Source organism: Bidens hawaiensis, unplaced genomic scaffold (genome assembly GCF_021521415.1).
Source record: "Bidens hawaiensis isolate Kalapana, Puna unplaced genomic scaffold, B.hawaiensis_p1.1 tig00002343_1, whole genome shotgun sequence".
In the NCBI taxonomy this organism is placed as follows: Eukaryota; Viridiplantae; Streptophyta; class Magnoliopsida; order Asterales; family Asteraceae; genus Bidens; species Bidens hawaiensis.
Window position 1 is genome coordinate 3,307,417 of NW_027491127.1, and position 21,105 is coordinate 3,328,521.

At 34.1% G+C, this 21,105-nt stretch overlaps 1 pseudogene; it reads right to left on the minus strand.

Annotated features, from left to right (window-relative positions):
• Positions 1 to 16,659: 16,659 nt before the first annotated feature.
• Positions 16,660 to 18,395, minus strand: LOC143618910 (E3 ubiquitin-protein ligase SGR9, amyloplastic pseudogene; annotated as a pseudogene).
• Positions 18,396 to 21,105: the final 2,710 nt, after the last annotated feature.

Below are 21,105 nucleotides of genomic sequence, written 5' to 3' on the forward strand. Positions count from 1 at the left end.
CTTTCAACCACCTTATGACTCTAAAAATCTATCTATTAGTGATTACTCATCTTTTACCACCCCTTGAGTTTAATTAAAAATTAATGTGCAATAAAATCTTTATTTAAACATGTTACTACAATCTATAAATTTAGTAAAATTCGTGATGCTACAACCGTCGCCATTGGCGTAACTTTCATCCATGCCACCAAATATGTTGGCCTAGGCTTTGTTGCGTTTGGAAAACAGGATATTGAAACATTTTGGTTAAACAAAAACAAACAACACATAATATGGCATTGTAACACACTATGGGAGCTAGAAATTAGCATATTGAAATAAAAAGTTATAGCTATATGGGAGATATTTTATATTTAATATTTAATATTTTAATATAAATAGTCTAAATGTGCACGCGAGTTTCTACACCATCGATTTTAAAAAACACGCGAACCTCTGCTCCCATCAACTCTGATCCACTGCTCCATCGATTCCGTACACTTTCGCCTTCACCTTCACTGTCACCGTCCAATGATTGCATCCACCGTCGCGACCGTCGAGGTACCGTCGTGAACACCATCTTCCTCGTCACGCCTTTTTCATATGTCAGTTGATAAAATTGACCAATTGAAATTGAAATTGTTGCACTAATTGATCAATTAAACTTTGAAATTGGTCCAATTAATCATCAATTTGAAGTTTCAATTGATCAATTTTGAGTTTTGCAGAAACCCAGTTGTAAACGTTCACTATTTTGTTCATATGATCGAATCAATGATCAAATTAACGGTCGATTGACGATTGTTTTATGATTATGAGATTATATGAAGTGATTTCAGTGTTCAATTTCATGTTTACAGGTGTTTAATTTTTTTTGTTAGTTTTAGAAGTCTGAACACCCAGAACTTCTTAGAACTCCTAAACTTTATCAGAACTTCTAAACCTTTTTGAACACCTAGAACTTCTAAACTTTATCAGAATATTTAAACTTTTTTAAACAACCTGAACTTCTTAGAACGTATTAGATTGTTTAAAGATTTTTTGAACACCCAGAACATCTGTGAACGTATTAGAATGTTTAAAGATGTTCTTTTTTGGCCAGAATGTTTAAAGATCTTCAGTTTTGTTTCAGAACGTTTAAACATAATATTTTGAACCCTAGTCAGAGCTCTATTGAGTGCGTTATTTCTGCAATTCCATAATCGATTGATGTTTTTGTTAGAACTTCTAAACTTGAACGTTTAAAGGTGTTCGTTTTTTGTCAGAACGTTTAAATGTACAGTGTCTTCAGTTTTGTTTGACATCTAAAATAAGTTGCAACTGCAAAATTGAAGGCTCAAATTTGTATGATTAGGCGAAAAATTGAAAAACAAACAACAATCGTTTGTTTAATTGCAAAAAAAAAATTGACCCATTGTGTTTGAAGTTTATCAGCAGGTAACGAACATTTTTTAGGTTTAGATAACTCAATTTAGTTTGATGTCAATCTGTAGATTAGTTTGTTATGGATTGACGATTGAATTATACTGATATGGATGGACGTCTGATGAATCAATTGATGAATTAGATTGTAGAATTAGATTGTAGAATTATTCACGATTATGCCACAGCGTAAAAATTAAATCGACGTTTATAAAGCTCGCGTACCTAATGTACGATAACTGACCCACCTATATATATATGTGTGTGTTTTTAATTATATTACAAATTCAATGAAATTTTTGATTTGATACAATCATTATATCAACGGAAAAAATACGTTAATTTGACCCCTCAAGTTGCAAGCATGGTCGGGTCAAAAATTATTATAAGTGGGTATATTCACATTAACTACTTGGGGCCAGATAATTAGATTGGATTTTTTTAGACAATAACTTTAAATCTAAAAAAAGTTGCTATTAAATCAATGCGTTACGACTTACGGCGTGAGATAACGAGAATTCGGTCGATACATTCAAGTTTGTAATGAGTTTAATAAAATTATTAAAAAACTGCCATCTAATTCAATTAAATTTGTCTAGTCAGACAATTTGGTTTTATCCGATTGAACATTTTTATATTAGCCGGCACCTCCATTAACACTATTAAATATATAACAGAAAAATGACATATCCATTTAACCATGTGATTAATCTTTCTCCAAACAACCCAAAACTTTATTATGCACCAATAAATATAACTATAGACGGTTATCCACTATGAGATGCATGAAAACTTGTAGAAAATAAAAGCTATGTGTATTAAAAAGCTATGTGTAGTTTGGTTTGTGTAATGTGAGTACTTAATAAACAATAAAAAAAAAGCATTAACTAGTGTTCTTTCTTTCCATATACAATTATACTATCTTTTCATAAAAAGATAAAAAGTTCAAGCTACAATATAGTCTTTTGACATGACAAATGTTTCAAAATCATATTCGGAAAATGTGCTTAAATGTGTACGGTTCCTATTCACTCTTGCGTATCCTTTGGGAGTGCTTTAAATTCGGCAGCGCTAGCACTATTTCTCGTTTCTCAGTTATCAGGAGTTTGGCCACTTCCCTAACGAGTGTTATGAGTCCATGATATCAAAAACTAGTTATCCACATAAGCAGAATGATAGGGTTGGTACTTGAGGATTCGAAGACGCTCAAATGAAACTAGATGGAGCAAATTCGAGCATTTGAGTAGTTTTGCAATGTCAATGTCACATTGTCACAATGTCAAAAGTTTCTAAAAGTGGTTGAACAAATGGTAGGGAAAGAAGCTAAATTTAATAGGCATGTGACAACAAGTGATGCTAGTGGACAAAGTTATTTACTCCCTAGAGTGTTATAAACGGCAACATGATGCCACATGGGGTTGGGATGAACTATCGAAAAAGACAACCCCCCCCCCCCTCCTCAAATCAGCCTTGAAGAAAGGAACCTCACGCAAAAAGGGTTTGGCTGATGCACTGCGTCCCAACAATCGTTGGTTGAGTCATCCACTCGAGTTTTAGAACTTGAAAATGGATGTCGAAAAAAGTAATCAACCAACCTAAGGGAGGGATTTTGTTTGTGGTGGTCGAACTGTCGAAGGGAGTTTTGGCATAACGGATTCCAAGGAGAAAAGACCACACCATGTTAGGAGCAAGTGTTTATCGAGCATCCCACTAGCCAATGCAAACATGAGTTTATGAGGTGTTGACGCAGACAAGCAATGATGCATGATGACGTGGATGTTTTGGTGATGAGAGAATCTGACAAGCCAAATGTTTAAAAGTTGTATTTAATAAAAACATGCTTAAATCGTATATTCCAAGTCACTCATGTACATCATTCGGGAATACCTCAACGATTCATTTAAGATGCTTATCAAAAGCACATGCACAGCTTCTTGTATCCCATAGATCGGGAGTTGGGGCCATTCTACTGATGAGACTATGATCGAAGAAAATTAGTGATTCATGATCATAAAAGGGACAAAAAAAAACATTGTCCTCACTGATCTACGGATGTTCACAACTCTCACAAAACAATTTGTAACACCATGGTGAGATACATTGATAAATATTCAACTTGACAAGAAACAAGACTTACAAATTTGTTGTGAGTTGAGCAAAGAAACATTTGGGAGATTAAAGAGTTTTGCAACCCCATTCAAAAAAAATAAACATTTTCAAGGTATGTAATGCATTTTTACTTAAAAAAATGTAAGCTTAGCACATATTACTCATGAAGGCGTGCAACATTATTTCAAGTGGTTTTGTAAACATAATTTTATAAATTTGACTTATTTATTCCAACGATTTAAATGTTTTGTGTGTGTGTGTGTGTCAAAATTGTTAGTATTTTCAATGTTGATAGTGATTTGTTAGTGACTTTTTCGTTAATCTTGGATGTAATCCTTTGATAATAAGTAGTTTGACAATTTAAATCTGTTGACATGTATGATTGATATATAACACAATTTGTCTAACGTTGACAATTAATAAATTGCGTCTATGTGACACAAGTTAATAATATGGTTATCAATTAGCTATATTTATGAATTCCTTTTTTTTATAATCAAGGTAACACTATAGTACTATGCATAAATTTTGTTAAATTTTGCATCACATACCTATTCTACATGACTTTGTAGGAAAATTGGATTTTAATAATCCCAATTTAACGCAGTTGGCCGATAATAATCTCAACTTTGAAAATAGCTGTCACTGGTCCCAACTTTCATACTATTTGTTTTCATTGGACCTCCGTTAAAATAAAATTGACGACGTTAAGTTTTTTCCAAATTTCAAACAGATATTTTAAGGCTTTTGATCGGAATGAGAACACGAGTCGATTGATGTAAAACTTACCTCTAAAAGGTGGTCCAAACGACCAAAGGATGCTTCAATTCTGGTGTTTAAACTTCTAATTAACAAAACTCAAGTTGTTTGAAGCGTCATTTCGAGTTAAGTTTTACAGCAATCGATTCGTATTATCATTCCGATCAAAAGCCCTAAAACATCATTTTGAAATTTGAGAAAAGGTTAACGTCGTTAAAAAATTTTTAACGGAGGTTCAATGAAAACAAATAGTGTGAAAGTTGGGACCAGTGACAGCTATTTTCAAAGTTGGGATTATTATCGGCCAACTGCATTAAATTGAGATTATTAAAATCCAATTTTCCGTAATATGTTTTAATTATTTTTAGATCAAATTTTTAGTGTGGCTAACGCATCACAATTTGTTTCACAAAAATAATAAAACATCTGAAAGACATTAAAAAGGAGTCCCATGAGGGAGGTGAGAGTGTTCTCAAGGTTGGGCTTAGGATGCCCTCGGGACACCGGCAACACCAACCCGAGTCCATGAGAACCCATAGAAAACATCAACTCGGGAAGGATACAAAGAAGAAAAGGGGGGTAGGCGGGAACGTCACCCCGGGATGGTCGGGACTGAACGGGCTTTGGGGAATCGGTTAAACCACTCCCACCACCGTGATATGTACTCAAGATCGGTTTAAAAAACTTAAATGGCGCACAACGACTCATCAATTAATTTCCGTTGGTGTGTGCCTAGTTAAAATGAATTAGATCAACAAGTAAATTTTGTTCTTTTAAACTCACTAATAAAAATTCTAAAAGCTATTACAGAATAATTTAAAACAATACTTTTCGCTAAGAAATCAAAATAAAATAGATATTTCCATCTCACTTGACTTAAAATCTACATATAAACTTATAACACATTACGTGAAAGAAAATGATCTTTAAATGTTTGGTCCTACACCACCATTATAAATTTATAATGACTCAGACGTCTCTCTAATTTTTGTCCACTCTGCTAAGAAATACAACATGGGCTTGATTTTGACATTTAAATCCAAAAATATGCATATATTTAGAAAGTAATCACTGTGTTTATATATAAACTAGTATTAACACCACCCGCGTTGCGGCGGGGTGTAAAACCGTGTGTTTACATATCCACTCACACCACCGCTGCATTCGGTCACCTTCCCATCACCAACGGCGAGTAACTTTCATTAACCATTAAGAAAAACGAACAAAAAGTAGACGTAAAGAATGTTAAAGCACACACGCTCATTTGCTTCGTAAAATTAGACTAAAGCATAATATATAGAAAAAAATAACCAAGTCAACTTAACATCTACGCGTTGTGGCGGGACCGTTAAACTGGAAAATGGACATAAAAACGATGAACCACACACACGCGTTGCAACGTGTTAACTAGTTAAATTTAGATCAAAATGTTAACAAAAAATTGTAAAAGATGAAAAGTATATGAGAACAAAGTTGAAAGTGAAAAATATTAAGGATTAAAACTAAAAAATATTGTGACATATTTGTAAACTATGAAAATTGTTGGTGCTAAAAATATAAAACCAAAAAAAAAAAAAATCACAACAAAGAGGGTACAACAATGTAAGCATGAGGAACAAATTTAAAAACACAATACTCTCACTTTTATTATTATATAAATATTACCAAAGAAAATGATATATACATGTAGAATTTTATATACAAATATAATTAGTGACGGTAATTTTGTTAAATATAAAATGTATACATGAATAGATAGACAGTGACGATGCCAGAAAATTTTAATCATGGAAGGCAGAAATTCAGAGGTCGTTTATCTATATAATAATATTTGTTGTCTGGTTCAGATCGGATCGGTCAAGTTATATTAAAATAGATAAACATAATTAACAAAAGTACTTCAAATGTCATTACAAATGCATAATGAAAACTTAAAATCTAATATATCTAAACTTGTGTACTCATACAAACAATGTATAAATCAAAAGTTCATAACTTGTATAATTTTTTAAAACCCAATCCATATTCACCAGTCAAATAAATTAAAACAATAAAACAAATCATCAAATGAGTGATTCACTTAATAAATTACCTAAAGTCAGAAGTCTGTCTGCCAGTCGGTAAGCGAATGGGGCACTCTCTGTCGCTACTCGTTGTTCTTTTACTTTGCAATTGCGGCTAGATTTTTTTAATTATTTTAATAAGGACTAAACTTCTTAAATCGTGGGCTAAGACATAAGGGTAAAGGGCCTAAGCTTACGGCCATAGGGATATTAAGTTTAAACCATTTTGTGGCTTAAATTACAATGGTTTTAACATTTGGATATTGGTAACAATATTAATAACTAGTGTTTATGTTAAAATTATATTTAAAGTTTTAACATTTCTAACTTGTTTTTTCTTAACGTTGGTTTCTAAATTTCGTGACGGTTGGTTTTAAAAGTTTAAGAGTGACGATTGCAAAATTTAACGAAGAGCTCTCAGGATTTTCGGGTAACTATATTACTAAAAATAAAAAAATTAAGCTTTTTATCTCACTAGGTACACCATTTTAGATATATTGCAATGTGTTAATTGCCAAAATTTTGCACATGAAAGAACCTTAATGGAGTAATCTAGACATGAGCGTTCTGGCACTAGGTTTGGCAAGAAGCCTAAAGAGATTATTTTTTTATGCGTCCTAACATGTGTAAAGGTCACAACAAATCGGTCACTAGTGATATGTCGCAGATGATACCATCGACCGATGAAATTAAGTTAAATTTTTTGTGATTGGGGTCTTGAAAGTTAATGTTTGTTTTACCCGTCTATTTTCTAACTGTTGAAATTGTATTACTATTTTTAACTAACGACAGGTATTTAGTAGAACTTTAAACACCATAACGTGTAATTTATAAAACAATAAACATATGATGTTCTTTTGAGTATTTTAATATAAATCACTAAAATCGAAAATTATTGACAAGAGAATGTAATGTACTATTGCAAAGACTACAATATTATCAACATTATATTATATTATTTTTATTTTATATTAATACATTGTTAAGCTAATTTTATTCATAATCTTACTATCATATAGATTAGGTATCTTCATCAGAATAATGCTAATCACGAATTCTATAGTATAAACACTTTTATGGTATCAAAGCCAAAACCATATACCTAGCCTTCGTCATCGAACTACTCTGAGCCGCCAACGACGACCTTCTTCTGCCTATTTTCTTTGTTCCATTTATACCATGGTAGCCAAATATGATAATGATGCTACAACGTACATCCATCGCAAAACTAACGGCTCTTCTACCTACTTACATAGTAGCCAACATCCATAACAAGGTTTGAATCCTTGACGACACTATAATAGCATATTCATCCAAGGTTAACTTCCCAAAGAAAGCATGAGGCTACAAGGTACTTGATCATATTGATGACACACCATCACCAACTAACACTCACGTGACTCACAACTAAGCCACGAGTGAAATCTATGCTATTCTTCTAAAACGGATATATGACACACTCTCTGATGATTTATTAGTTCGTGATCTTGAAACCGTCACTACCGCTAGAAATGCATGGACCACGATTCACGACAGTTTTTTTTAATAACAAAGGATCATTCGTCGTAACAATGGAACATGAGTTCATCAATCTCACTTGCTTTACGTGTTCATATGTGCATGAATATTGTTAGAAATTGAAAGACCTCACTGACCAACTATTGGATGTCGACAATCCGACCAGTTCCTCTTAGTTGTTTCATTAACTGGTGTGAGGTCTCCCTGTTAAATTCGGCACAATGACATTAGGGGTTTTAATTAGTGGCACGACATGAAAACACGACATTAGCCTAACATGAAATTTGTGGGTTTGGGTTTGCTATAAATGAGTCCAGGTCAATTTTGGATCAAACTAACAAACTCGTTTAGCTCAATGAGTCATGTTCAGGATAACCTGATGGTTAGCGGGTTGACTAATTTAATACGTTAAATTTTTATTTATTTTATAAAATATGTTTTATGTAATTAATTGAATTTGTTGGGTACGCCAAAATCTATTACTAACAAGGGAATTGACATAAGATTTTATAACTAGAAAAAATTATATATATTTTTGCTAAAAAAATTGTAAGTTTGTAAAGTCTTAACATGTGCAAACAATAAGAAAAAAAAACCTAAAAAAAATACATTCAGGTCAAATGAGCCGTGATCAAGTTAACCCGCAAATATGTGTATCGTGTTTGGGTTCACGAGTCTAACACGATTTGCAGGTTCAGGCGTCGAGTTAGACCCGTCAATCCACAAACACAACTCGTTTAACACGCTAAGTAGCATCCTTATTAATGAGAGTTCCCTGACTTGAGATACAGACGATTCCTCCTATATCACGGACAGCTGATCCATATAAGATTCAAACACCTTGATTAATTATTAGATATAGACTTATAAATAACAAAAGTAAATTATAAATACATGCCTTGATACAAAACGCCAAGATGATTAAGATGATGTGTAAGATATACATGTTACGGTTTTAATTTTTGTTAGACCATGTGTAGTCATAACGCCCTACCCATGGGCATTATGCGTCATGTGGCGTCCGGTCAGAGTTATGACTTTTTGCGAAAAGAGGGTGTAGTCATAATGCCCCAACCCTAGGCATTATGCGTCAAGTGGCGCCCAGTCACTTTTACATTTTTTTAATTTTTATTTTTTTACAACTCATCTCCATCGTCACCGTCGTCGTCGTTACAAACTCAATAGGTTTCATTAAAAGTAAAACTGTGTGTCAAGACGGCGAGTCTATTCAACTCAACCGCTTTCACTGCGGTACCGAAACTAAAACAAAACAAAACAGAAGCAAAATTGGCATTTGATCGGTCTCTGACACGTTTGTTACGATATCGAAACAAAAACAAAATTGACATTCGATCGGGTTTTCGTTAACCACCAAGACTGTAACATCCCCAAAATTTCGATCCAAATTTGACAACTTAGAAAAGTTGGAGGATCAAAAAATAATTTCAAGATAAGTAATGGAAAAATATTAATAAATAAGAAAATATAAGAAAAATAAGGAAATAAAAATATTTCCTAATGTTAAGTTTACTTACATGAAAGAAATTCCATCTCACATTGGAAGATGTAAGAAAGTGGAAGCATTCCACTAAGGTATAAATAAGGAAGATGTAATCCATTCCACATGGAAAGTGGTAAAGAAATGAAAGCTCTTTATAAGGAAGAGATTTTCTGTAGTAATATTCTTTAATTAATATCATGCACCAAGTAGTCTTAGCGGAGGGTGCGTAGCACCCGACGCGCACGCGCTCGCGCTCGGGCTCGGGAGAGGACGATGGCGACGGCGACAAAACTGAAAAAAATAATATATAGGGACCCATCGCGCTACGCGATGAGTCCAAGGAGACGGCCATCGCGTACCGTGATAGGCCGTGATGACGCATCAGACACGTGTCACACTCTGGCGACACGTGGCAACACACCAGGACACGTGGCAGAACGTGTCGGGCCACGTGGCAAGATCTCAGAACTGTGGGTATCGCGATACGCTACGGAGTCAGGGAAGAGCCCATCGCGTACCGCGATGGGACACAAATTCAGCTATAAATAGGGAGGGGATCGGCTTATTTCACACACACCTCCCATACTCTCTCTCTAAGTTATTTTCTCTCTCTACCTCGGTTTGCGTGCCGAACATCATTTTGCGTGCCACCGACCCGAAAATATCACCTCGAAATCCGTGCTAAATACCGACGTTTCCTTGAAGTGCGTGCCACCCAAATAACCCACATTCTGTCTTGAAGTACGTGCATGACCCGGCGACATCTGAACATTGCCTCGATTTGCGTGCCAAAAAAGAGTTGATCAAGAACGCCTCGATAGACGTGCATATAGTAGAAGTGCGGGTCGTATAAACTTAGGATTATCTAACTCCGAATGCCCGTGCGAGGTAAGGGGTTCTGCCTAAGTTATTATTAATATTATAAATGGCTTAGACCATAGTTGGAAGTATAGCCGAACCTTGATTACAATTAAGAATAATGTAACTTTTCTTAAGATAAGGTTATAGTTAAAATAGAATTTCTTTATGATTAAGAAATATAATATTCATATAGAAAGAATATAAAGTTAATGTTTCTTCTTGAAGAAGAAATATAGTATGAAAATGATAAACAAACAAAAGGACTAAAGGTCCAAATGTTTTAAATAAACAAATGTTTTTATCAAGGATTAAGCTATACAAAACGGACTGAAGGTCTGAAGCTAGGTCGTTGATCTAGGTTATTCTCGTATTATAGGTCCGAGGTAACAAAACAAGAAGAAGGAAACAGAAAACAGGAATCAGTAAGAGAAACTGATTATAAACAGAAAAGGTGAATACGCCCCAAAACTTTTATAATGAGTCCGAATGTTTAAAACTTTGTGTTACAAATACTTACAATAATAAGAAACGGACACTCTGATTAAGAGTATACATGTGTCTGGATCCAAACATACATGGTGACACGGCATTTCCCCGAGGCCTTGCATATCATCAATATGCCTCTGAAGGTCTACGGGACTGTTCAGAGAAATGATATTGTGTATATAATTAATTGTACATGGTACTTAGGGTAATTTGATCCCAATTTAGTTGGGTGCCTAATGAGTAGTCACAAAGGTATTATTGTTGGTTTCATAAAGGTATTGAAAAGAGATTTTAGAGTCAGCGTTATTCACCAGCTTTGTGCTGACGTATTTTCCCACCCATGTTACAGGGAAACAAGAAAGGTTAGAACATACAAGCAAAAAGGAATAGAAGATTGGAGTTATAGTCATTAGATGCTATCTGATGGCTAAAATATTTTATTTCAAAATATTACAAAGAGTTATGTTTTTCAAAGAAATGTATTTGAAACATTGAACAAGTATTTTAACCCGAGAGTTAATAAGTTTTCAATATAATATTTTATTTAAAGACTTCCGCTAAAATAAAACCCGCAACTCTGATGTATTTACAAAATTGGTACTAACTATTGGTCACACGCCTAGGCCCTAAGTCGGGGTGTGACAAAGACACCAACCCAACACCCATCCAAAGAGTTTCCGTTAACCACCAAGACACCAACCTAACACCAATCCCAAAGGTTTCCGTTAACATCCATCTTTCTTTCATTCAATTATGTCATCCCCAAACCAAATCTTTCTTTCGTTAACATCCTCCTCCTGGTAAAACACACACAAGCCAAAACTCTTCCATTTCATTCCAATGATTCTACTACCGTAGTCGCCTCCTCCTCCGCTGCAAGCTCAAAGCCAAATCAGAAAACAAGGTCTCCTTCCACCACCGCAGCCGCCGCCGGAATTACTCACCGCAGGTGTCCAAAAATACCCATCTCCAGAAACCCTTCCACGGCTCCCAACGGTAACCTCCCCCAACGGATACTTTTTCTGATTTTTGAGCCATATCTCGCGTTATATGCAAAACGCTCAAAAAAAAAAAACAAATACCCCAAAACGCGGGGGGGGGGGGGGGGGAGGGGGGTGCCCTCGGCCTTATGCACCAAAATAGCGGCGATAACGAGTCATTACGAATGGTCTTATCAACACTTCTCTCAAGTACCCTAAGACCATTTTTCTTTTTTCTTTTTTTAAATTAAAATTAAACATATAAAATAAAAAGTATCATTCCATTAAAACTTAAAGCATTTAATTCAAATATGATACATTAAATTAAAAAAAGAAACAAACAATTACGAAAAGTTTAAAACTCACAAAGCCAACCATATTTCTCCCTCATTTGACGTTTTCGTGTTCGAACGGCCTCTACTAGCACCTGAACTAGCTCCTGGTCCGGTTGAACCACCTCCTACGGCTTTAGAGGATTTTTTGGTTGCTTGGTTTCGTGAATTTTCCATGGAGACTGTAGGTTGTGTGCAAACTGATTCGTGTGTGTAAAATGTTACAAAAAGAGGTGGGATTTATATAGGATTTTTTTTAATAATTATTCCACTCCCAACGGCTATTTCAACGTTCACTAACCCGATTTTTGATACCCGACTTTGGCTTCCAAGGGCGGCGGCAATGTTCAATAAACCGGGTACCATACCCGATGGTGGGTACTCGCAAGCGCCTCTTCTCCCCTTAACAAGCATGAAACAAACAAACAAACAAAGTAAATAGATATTCTAGACAGTGTATATATGTGTGAACCCTCGGGTGGGCAAAAGTAAAATTGCACTAATTTTGACGTTATTTTACTAATCTCATGAAAATAACGTTAAAAGTGGCGGAAGGTTAATCAGGCATCATGTGGTGGTGTTGATAGCCGAAAGACAAGGGCACATGCACCAATCAGCCGGTGTCCCGATGATTGAGTGCTATATGCCTTATGTCCAAGGCTTGATGCAAAACTACTATCGAGTCGGGGGGTCTCACCGGAAGCAGCCTCTCTATCCCTATGGGATAGAGGTAAGACTGTCTACATCTTACCCTTCTCAGACCCTACCATAGCATTGCTATTGGTGGGATATACTGAGTACGATGATGATGATGATGATGAGACAGTGTTTTAAATACCGGTTCAAACCGGCCGGTTGAACCGGTTAAACCGGATTTCACACAGCAGACCGGTATTTTGAGTCTGGTATTTTTCACCGGTTTGCTAGAACATCGTACCGGCGGTTTTTGTCTAAAATACCAGTTTTTACCGGCAAACCGGTTTTAAATCCAGGAAACTTTTGATTTTTGCGGCCTATATTTTTTCAAAATTACTTTAAAAAAAATTACTTTTAACCCAACAATTAACATTCAAACGTGTAAACTTTAGGACAATTTTTTTTAAAGTTGAGTGCCTTTGCATTATTTTTTTAATATAGATTAACTTTTAAATTATTTTTTGTTATGGAATCATTTAATTTTGGGTTATTTTTGGATTAAAGTTACATTTATATGAAATTTATAATGTAAACTGTTCAATCGGTTGAACCTCCCGGTATAACCCGGTTCAACCAGTTGTATCATTTTTTAGCCCAATTCAATACAAGTAAAATACCGGTTTTTAAAACATTGATTCTAGACACTGAAATTGAGTAAGCATAACATGTTACGGGGTTGAATGGCGAGTTGTAACTTAAAGAAAGTCATAGACTAAAATAAATGTTGGGCTCAGAAGTTGTTCTTCACGTTGCTAGACACAACAAAACATGTCTTTTCCAAAATAAAGAGATCTGATTATTTTCATTTAGCATAGTTTTTTTTAACTTTTTTTAATCTTAAATAGACAGAATGTTTCTTTTATGTTTCTAAAATGAAGGTCCAGTTAGAAATATGCATCCAAGGTTTTTTTTATAGGTGTTGGGCTTTTAATATTGAAAGCATTGTGGCCTTGTGGGGGTTATTCAATAATAGAATACAAATTAAACAAAATTTAGAACCATAAGAAGCAATTAAGAGGTATCGTTAGACCGGGTGTATTGGAGCAACGTCCCTTGGCAGATCACCAGGCATGGACACTAAATAGTAAACACCATTACGTGATGGTAAAGATGGTAAGTTTTTCACTTTTAGTTAAACTATAATACATGGTCTTATATTGCATCAAGACCAGAATTTTTTCAGTGCAACAAAAAGATTCTTTAAAAATAATAAAACATCAAACGATCCCAATTTTACATTTGAAATATAAAATAAATGATAATGTTACTGAAATAGAGTAGTAATATCAAAATTCATAGCTTCTATACGAATATAAGTTACGACAAATTTATTGAAGAAATCCAATAAAATTATGTTTTTAAGACATAAAAGGCACGTGTGCACACACACAATTTGAAAGTTTAGAAACTGAATTTGATATTGTAATTCAAGTTCAGTTCCAATCGAATTTAAATTTTTTCGATATCGATTTAAACACTAAACACCCCTACACATATGTTTATGGGTTGAGGTGGAAGAGAGAGGCAGTCAAGTGGAGGAGAGAGGGAGAAAATTCCCAAGTGATTAAGGCACATCGATGCATAATTGATGCTTGGTCAAGTGACCATGCACGCTTTTAACTTTTAAGTATTAGTATATTGATGATCATATGGTCTAACGAGCAAGAAGAATTTGTAAAAAAGACTAAGTTAGAATATCCTGTCTTTGCGCGCAAATTATAAAAGAAATTCATTTCGAATACTAGATATACGTACAAAGGTTATTAACCAGAAGCACCAGAGAAAGCTTAGACTTGTAGTGCCCAACAGTTTAAAGGAACAGGTGAAGTCTCGGGATCCGCTCTAGTCGAGTAAGAGATTTCCCCTGTAGATTAGTCTCCGTATCAGTCCATGGGCTAAGGCGCAATTGCAGTCTAGCAAAGGGTGAAATCTTGATTCTTGAAGTGCATTCACATATAAGCAAACATTCAAGTTGTACATATTCGTGTAGAGGGCACCAATTATATTTATTATTGGGCAAGGAAAGTTGCAGTAGTATACGTACGTAAAACTGTGATGTAATAGACATATAAATTACCTAGGTTTAAAATGTGTACGTACGGATAAAATGTGATATATTCATATCATGATAAAATGTGATATAACTTGCATGCTTTGAGCTCTTACAGATCAATGGAAATTAAGATGCTTATATTTATAATAGAACTCCTATTTTATGTAATACAAGCTTTTATCCTCGTATTACGAGATTGTTTTATATTATTTGTTTCGAATATTTATATATTTTTTAGAATTTTAATTTTATTTATTGTACAAAAGTTAATAATATGCTTAAGATTTGATGATGAAAGGGTTTCACAAATAAATAAGATGTTATGACCCAGTATAAAAGCTATCTGAGTTTGATAAGACCCATGACCCGCTTTTTTTTTACTATATATAAAATTGTTTCTTAATTATGAACAATATTAATTTTTAGTATATTCTTATTTTATAGGATTTTTCGTATCAAATATTTGATGAGATTAATTTTTTAATATAATGAGATGATATAACCAGTTTAAGAGTTATTTGGGTTTGGTGACCCATACCCGTGAATTCAGGTCAAATGCATGACACGCCTTCATTTAAAATAAAACAATTTGTTGACTTAAGAGAATTTAAGAATGTTTCAGTTATATATATTTAAGAATTTTTAAGAATATATAGTAACACACTTTTACTTTTACATGATATTTCAAATAATGTAAAGAACAAAATAAATTCCGTATTAATAAAAGATAATATACATATTTTTGTATCTTAATTAGTTAGTGTTTTGCATAAAAAAAGTGAGGGTGAAATAAGTAGTATTGACTTTGCTATTAAAAAAAAACAAGAATAGCTTTTTATATGACGGAGAAAATACATTAATTAAACTAAAATAGGTTTGAGACCTGAAATTAAAAAATACATTATACACGATAAGTTTTGTGAGGTGTGTATACACAAGGATTATCATTTGCTCATCCATTGGCATCCAATATCATGTCACTTGCAATCAATACTTGTAAATTTGATTTGTATGAGTGAGAATGGTTTGTATACCACCAAATGTCCAAATTATAAGACACGTCCCTACACTTAACTTAATAACATTTGGTCTAATACATTCAAACGTAAATAAGTCTATCAAAATTCTAAATCTATACGTAACGAAACTTAAACACGACTTATTTAACTTAAAAAAACTAAAATTCAAATCAATGAACTTAACTTTAAAAGTATGTGTATATACTTCTATATATACCGTATTATACATACGTAAAAATATACACATATTGATTATATGTTACATTATATTTAGACAAGTAACATGTTCATTTAGAATCGATCACCTGTGAAATCAAACTCTAATATTATATAAGTTACAATTTAGGCTTGAGTTTGACTCGAGCTTTTTAATTTGAGCTTGGTTGCACCTTGATCTATATACAACGTTGTCATCTAACGATTAGTGAGAAAATACTCGATAAACGACCTATGTATCTTTTTAGATGTGGCCATTTTAACATACATACCGCATTAATGAGTTGATATAATTATATAACATATACATCATACACGGACTAGAAAAACTAAAGTTAAACAAGTTGATAAATATTAGGATCATACTATACGCACACTACTGATAGATTATACGACCCGTATAACATTTTCAACATAGTACATGTAATATAAGTATTTTTACGGACCCTTATAAAAATATAATAAGATTCTACTCAACACGTATAACTTTATTGAAACTGACTGATGTGATAATAGTATGCGGTATAAAAAGTAATATAACCTCATATGACCATTCTAGAAAAGTCATACGACCCGTATGATGTGACAGACATGCTATTGTGTAGATTTTGGAGTGGTGTATGCAACTATGCATAGTATCACTTTATGTATGCAACCAATATGATTGTATTTAACATATTAGGCTATAACGATGGAGACACTAAGGAAAACATATTAAACATATAAAGTTTATCATACAACTAAAAATAACTACCACCTATCTTGACAAGAACCTCCCACTGCCGCTCAATCTCACCGTAAACATCATCCGTAGGCAGCCGGTGGCGGCAACAAGGACATGTGTTCCGTTTAACCACCCATGGCAATATGCACATCCAATGAAACTTATGTTCACAAGGCAGTTCACACACATCTCTCCCTTGCTTCATCTCTTCCTTACATATAGCACACTCCTTCCCTTGTTTCACCTCAACCGACGGCAACGCCACCACTGCTGCCACAGATGCCGCCACCTCTTTCCGTTCCTTCCCATCTCTACACCCCATCACATCAACAAACTTCTTGCACCTTGTCACCATGTCAATGTACTTCAATAGTATTTCACTATTGGAAAAACCAATGCCAGAGAGAGTCAACGTGGCGGCTGAGACATGGCGGGAAAGGGATTCCCGCCAATGTGTTGGTGATAACGTTTTTAACGAATTGGGATCATGTTGGTGGAGTTCACATAGTAGTAGAAGTAGTAGAACCGAGTCAAGATCACGGTCTTTAAGAATGGTGGTGGTGTATGGCAACGTTCGGGTGGTTGTCGGGTGGATGAAGTTAATAAGTTGAGAGAGGATCGATAAAAGATGGCGTACGATGAGAAGGGATTTTTGGTGGAGGGAGAGGGAGTGAAGGTGGTGGAGGGAGAGGGAGAAGATGGTGTGTGAGGATAAGAGGGTGGAGAGACGGTGGCGGTGGCGGTGGAAGAGGGTGTTGATTGTGGTGGTGAGGGTGGAGATTTGTGGTGGTGTGAGGGTGGAGAGGGCTGCCATGAGGGTGGTTTTGGTGGTGTTTTCTTCCATTATGGGATCATGTGCCAAGAAATGAGATAAGGGGTTTTATTCTTGTAGTTAAGTGTGTGGGGATGGGTGTTTCTAAATTTGTGGTGGGATCTAATTGAGGATATATAGTCAAGTGTTGACTAAAAACAATATGCTTTTGTAAACTTTTGTAAATAGAGTAGGTTTATAAAATCTAAACTTTAGTGAATTAGGATAATTTGTTGTGCTTGTGGGGTCTAAGGTTTGACACATTTGTTGTGCACATCACATGGCATAAAATCGAGTATGAGACATGATTTTACAATAACGTATGAAATTGAGACGATCAGTATCTGTTGCATTACCATCCTTACTGTAACACAACCCAAATTGATCGATTAAAATTATGAGACGAATGAAAAGGCGTTTTAATAAAGCAAATAATGCAATGATGTTGTAACACAAAATCATGGTACATTTGGAAATTATGAGATGGTCATTGGATACCATTTAGCAATTAAAGGAAGGATGTGAAATAATATATATGAAAAGTGAAAGGTCATGAATTAATATATATGAAAAGTGAAAGGACAAAAAAATAATATATGAAATTTGTACATATATTATGCTTTTGAACATATGGTTGTAGTATTTTAGATGATCCTTGCTTGTTAAGTGATCCTATATCAAGTGAGTCACTGAGTTGATGTGGAAACTTAACAAGATTCATGACCCCACTAAGCTTATTAAATACATATATTGATTTATATGTATATCATATGTTATATTTTGGACCTTACAAAGTTGCACAATCACAAAACTGTACTTCTAAAGTTTATCATGCTCTTAGACTTGAATAATTTTAACTAGGGGCGTTCATAAACAGTTGAAAATTTTTACATTTCGGTGTTTCAGTTCACGGTTTGAAACTTGAAACCCGCCATTACCTTTGTTATCATTATTTTTCCTTTTTGGAATATGTAATTATGACGTCATATTCGTGTACAATATTCACTTACGGTATACATGTACAATATTCATGAACCATATGTAACATTTTGTAAGGCTTTTAATACAAACTAATAACTATGAAAATAACCAAAAAACTTATTCAAACCGAACCGGTTAGGCCAACCCTACCAACCCGACCGGACTAGTTTGGCCCTTTTCAAAACCTTAGTTGATGGTTCCACCTAAAATTTTTGTAGGTAGCAATGTCCAACTACAAAATTTCATAAAATGATATAAAAATATACAAAAAACATCAAAGAAAAATATTAATTTGACATGTTAAATAATAAATCAACATTTTCAATTGTTTAAATCAAGCTTAAAAAAATAAGGGTAAAATGATAAAAAGTTGAGCTCATACACCCTTGATGCTAAGAACATAATCAATCATGTATAGTTAGTAGATAAACTAGAAAACATAAAGTCACATCAAGGAAAATGAGAATGGAAACATGCTAATCAATTTATTGTAAGCAGAGGTGCAAATGAGCCAAACTGCTCGCGAGTTACTCGAGATCGGCTCGTTAAAAAGGTCGATCGAGCCTAAAAATAAGCTCGTATAATAAACGAGCCCGAGCCCAAGCTTCACTTATTGAGCTCGAGCTGGCTCGCGAGCCTAAACGAGCCTGCCATCTATATAATTTTTTTAAAATATATATTTATTCATATATATAATGTAAAGAAAAAATAAATAAAAATAACTAAATAATATATATTATTTTATACATAAAATTATAATAAAAAAAAATATATAAAATAATTATAATTATATAAAAAATAATTGATAAATAGTAATTGAGCCGAGCCCGAGCTGAGCCCGAGCTTCAAAATCCATTCGCGAGCCGAGCTTGAGCTTTGAAATTAGAGCTCGAACCGGCCGAGCTCGAGCTCTGTGTAAGTTAAACGAGCCGAGCTCGAGCTTGGTCGAGCTCGGGCTCGGCTCGTTTTCACCCCTAGTTGTAAGGTTATGCGTAGTGGGGCGACACTGGAGGGTGATGGGGCCGACAAAATAGAGGAACCCCCCCCCCCCCCCCCCCCCCGATAATGAGTGGGGGATGAATATTTATCGCCTGGTTTGTGTTTTGTGTATATTATTATGTGTGTGTTATATATATACATATATATATATATGGGCCACAACACCATTACACCCCTAAAACAAAAGCCACCCTTTGCTGACTGGGCGCCACATGGCGCAAGTCGTCCCATTTTGTAGCCCCTCCACTACAGCCTAACTTTGTATAACTAGAAGTCAGTAAGAGGGCAAATATGTCATATCCAGAATCAATCATCCTCCTACTCTTGATTCAGAGAAACTAAAACTTAGTATATGTTTGTGTGTGTAAATGAGACCTTTCAGAGTATGAATGGAATGGAGTTGCTGGAAATGTTGGAAACTTGTCCATAAGTGTATGTTTGTGTTCTACTTTAATTAATTTATATTTCTAATCACTAATAAGGCAAGCAGAAGTGAATAAAAAACAATTTGGCCCATTCATGCATCTCTTTACATCCTACAGCAGGTCTTAATAATGGGAACATGTGTAATTGTCAATTGTAAAATTTACTATTAAACTATAAGTTGGTATTTGTGCAAGCTGCATATCCCTATTTAATCTCTCAATTATGCATAGGTAATTGTAATCGAGAAAATCGAGAATAATAATTTTTTTAGAATATTTATACGGGAGACGTATGTCATACAAGATTTTACATCTAAACAAACGAGTATCTACTTTATATTCACGTATCATCAAAAATGTTTTGGAATGTGTAAGCCTGACCCACGTTTGTAGAAAATAAAGTAGATGCGTGAAAAAGCAGACACTTGACGACTATTTGACGTACAATAAAAGAAAGTAAAAAGCGGGCCACGTTATATTCCAAGGCACTTATGATGATACGTAGTCATAAAGTAGATAGACGAAATAATTTTCCATATATCATTGCTTTAGCGGTAAAAAAACTCATCTCACATGATACTTGTATATATTCCCAAAAAATGACTATTGTGGTTTTCTCATTGTATAATTAGTAAACTATGCATCACTAGTTGTGCCAAGTATTTTGAGGGTAGTTTTGTCATTTATAATATGTAATTTTTTGATTACACATATGTAATCACAAGTTTACATATATGTGTAGTAACCAATTAACATATGTGTAATCATGAGATTACACATAATAAATGATAAAACTACCCTCAAATACTATTAAACATATACATTAAGTACATATAACAATTGTTGTTAAAAGTCCTTATAGTTCTTAAACTATTCGGAAGTACATAAATGATCCTGATCTATATATATATATATATGCGTAAGGATCCTAAGAGAACCCTTTGAAATTAAGAACTTTGAGAACCATTTTGAGCCAAAAAAAACATCTAAAAAAATTATTTAAAAAATCATAAAACGAAAAAAAACAAAAATTTTTAAAAAGTAAAAAACCAAAATTCTTATATTTCATTCCGGTTTCATAAAAAAAAAACTTTGTATTATACAAATGTGTATAATTACATAAAATCTTTAGTTACGTAATGTACACATATGTACATTATCATTTACCTTA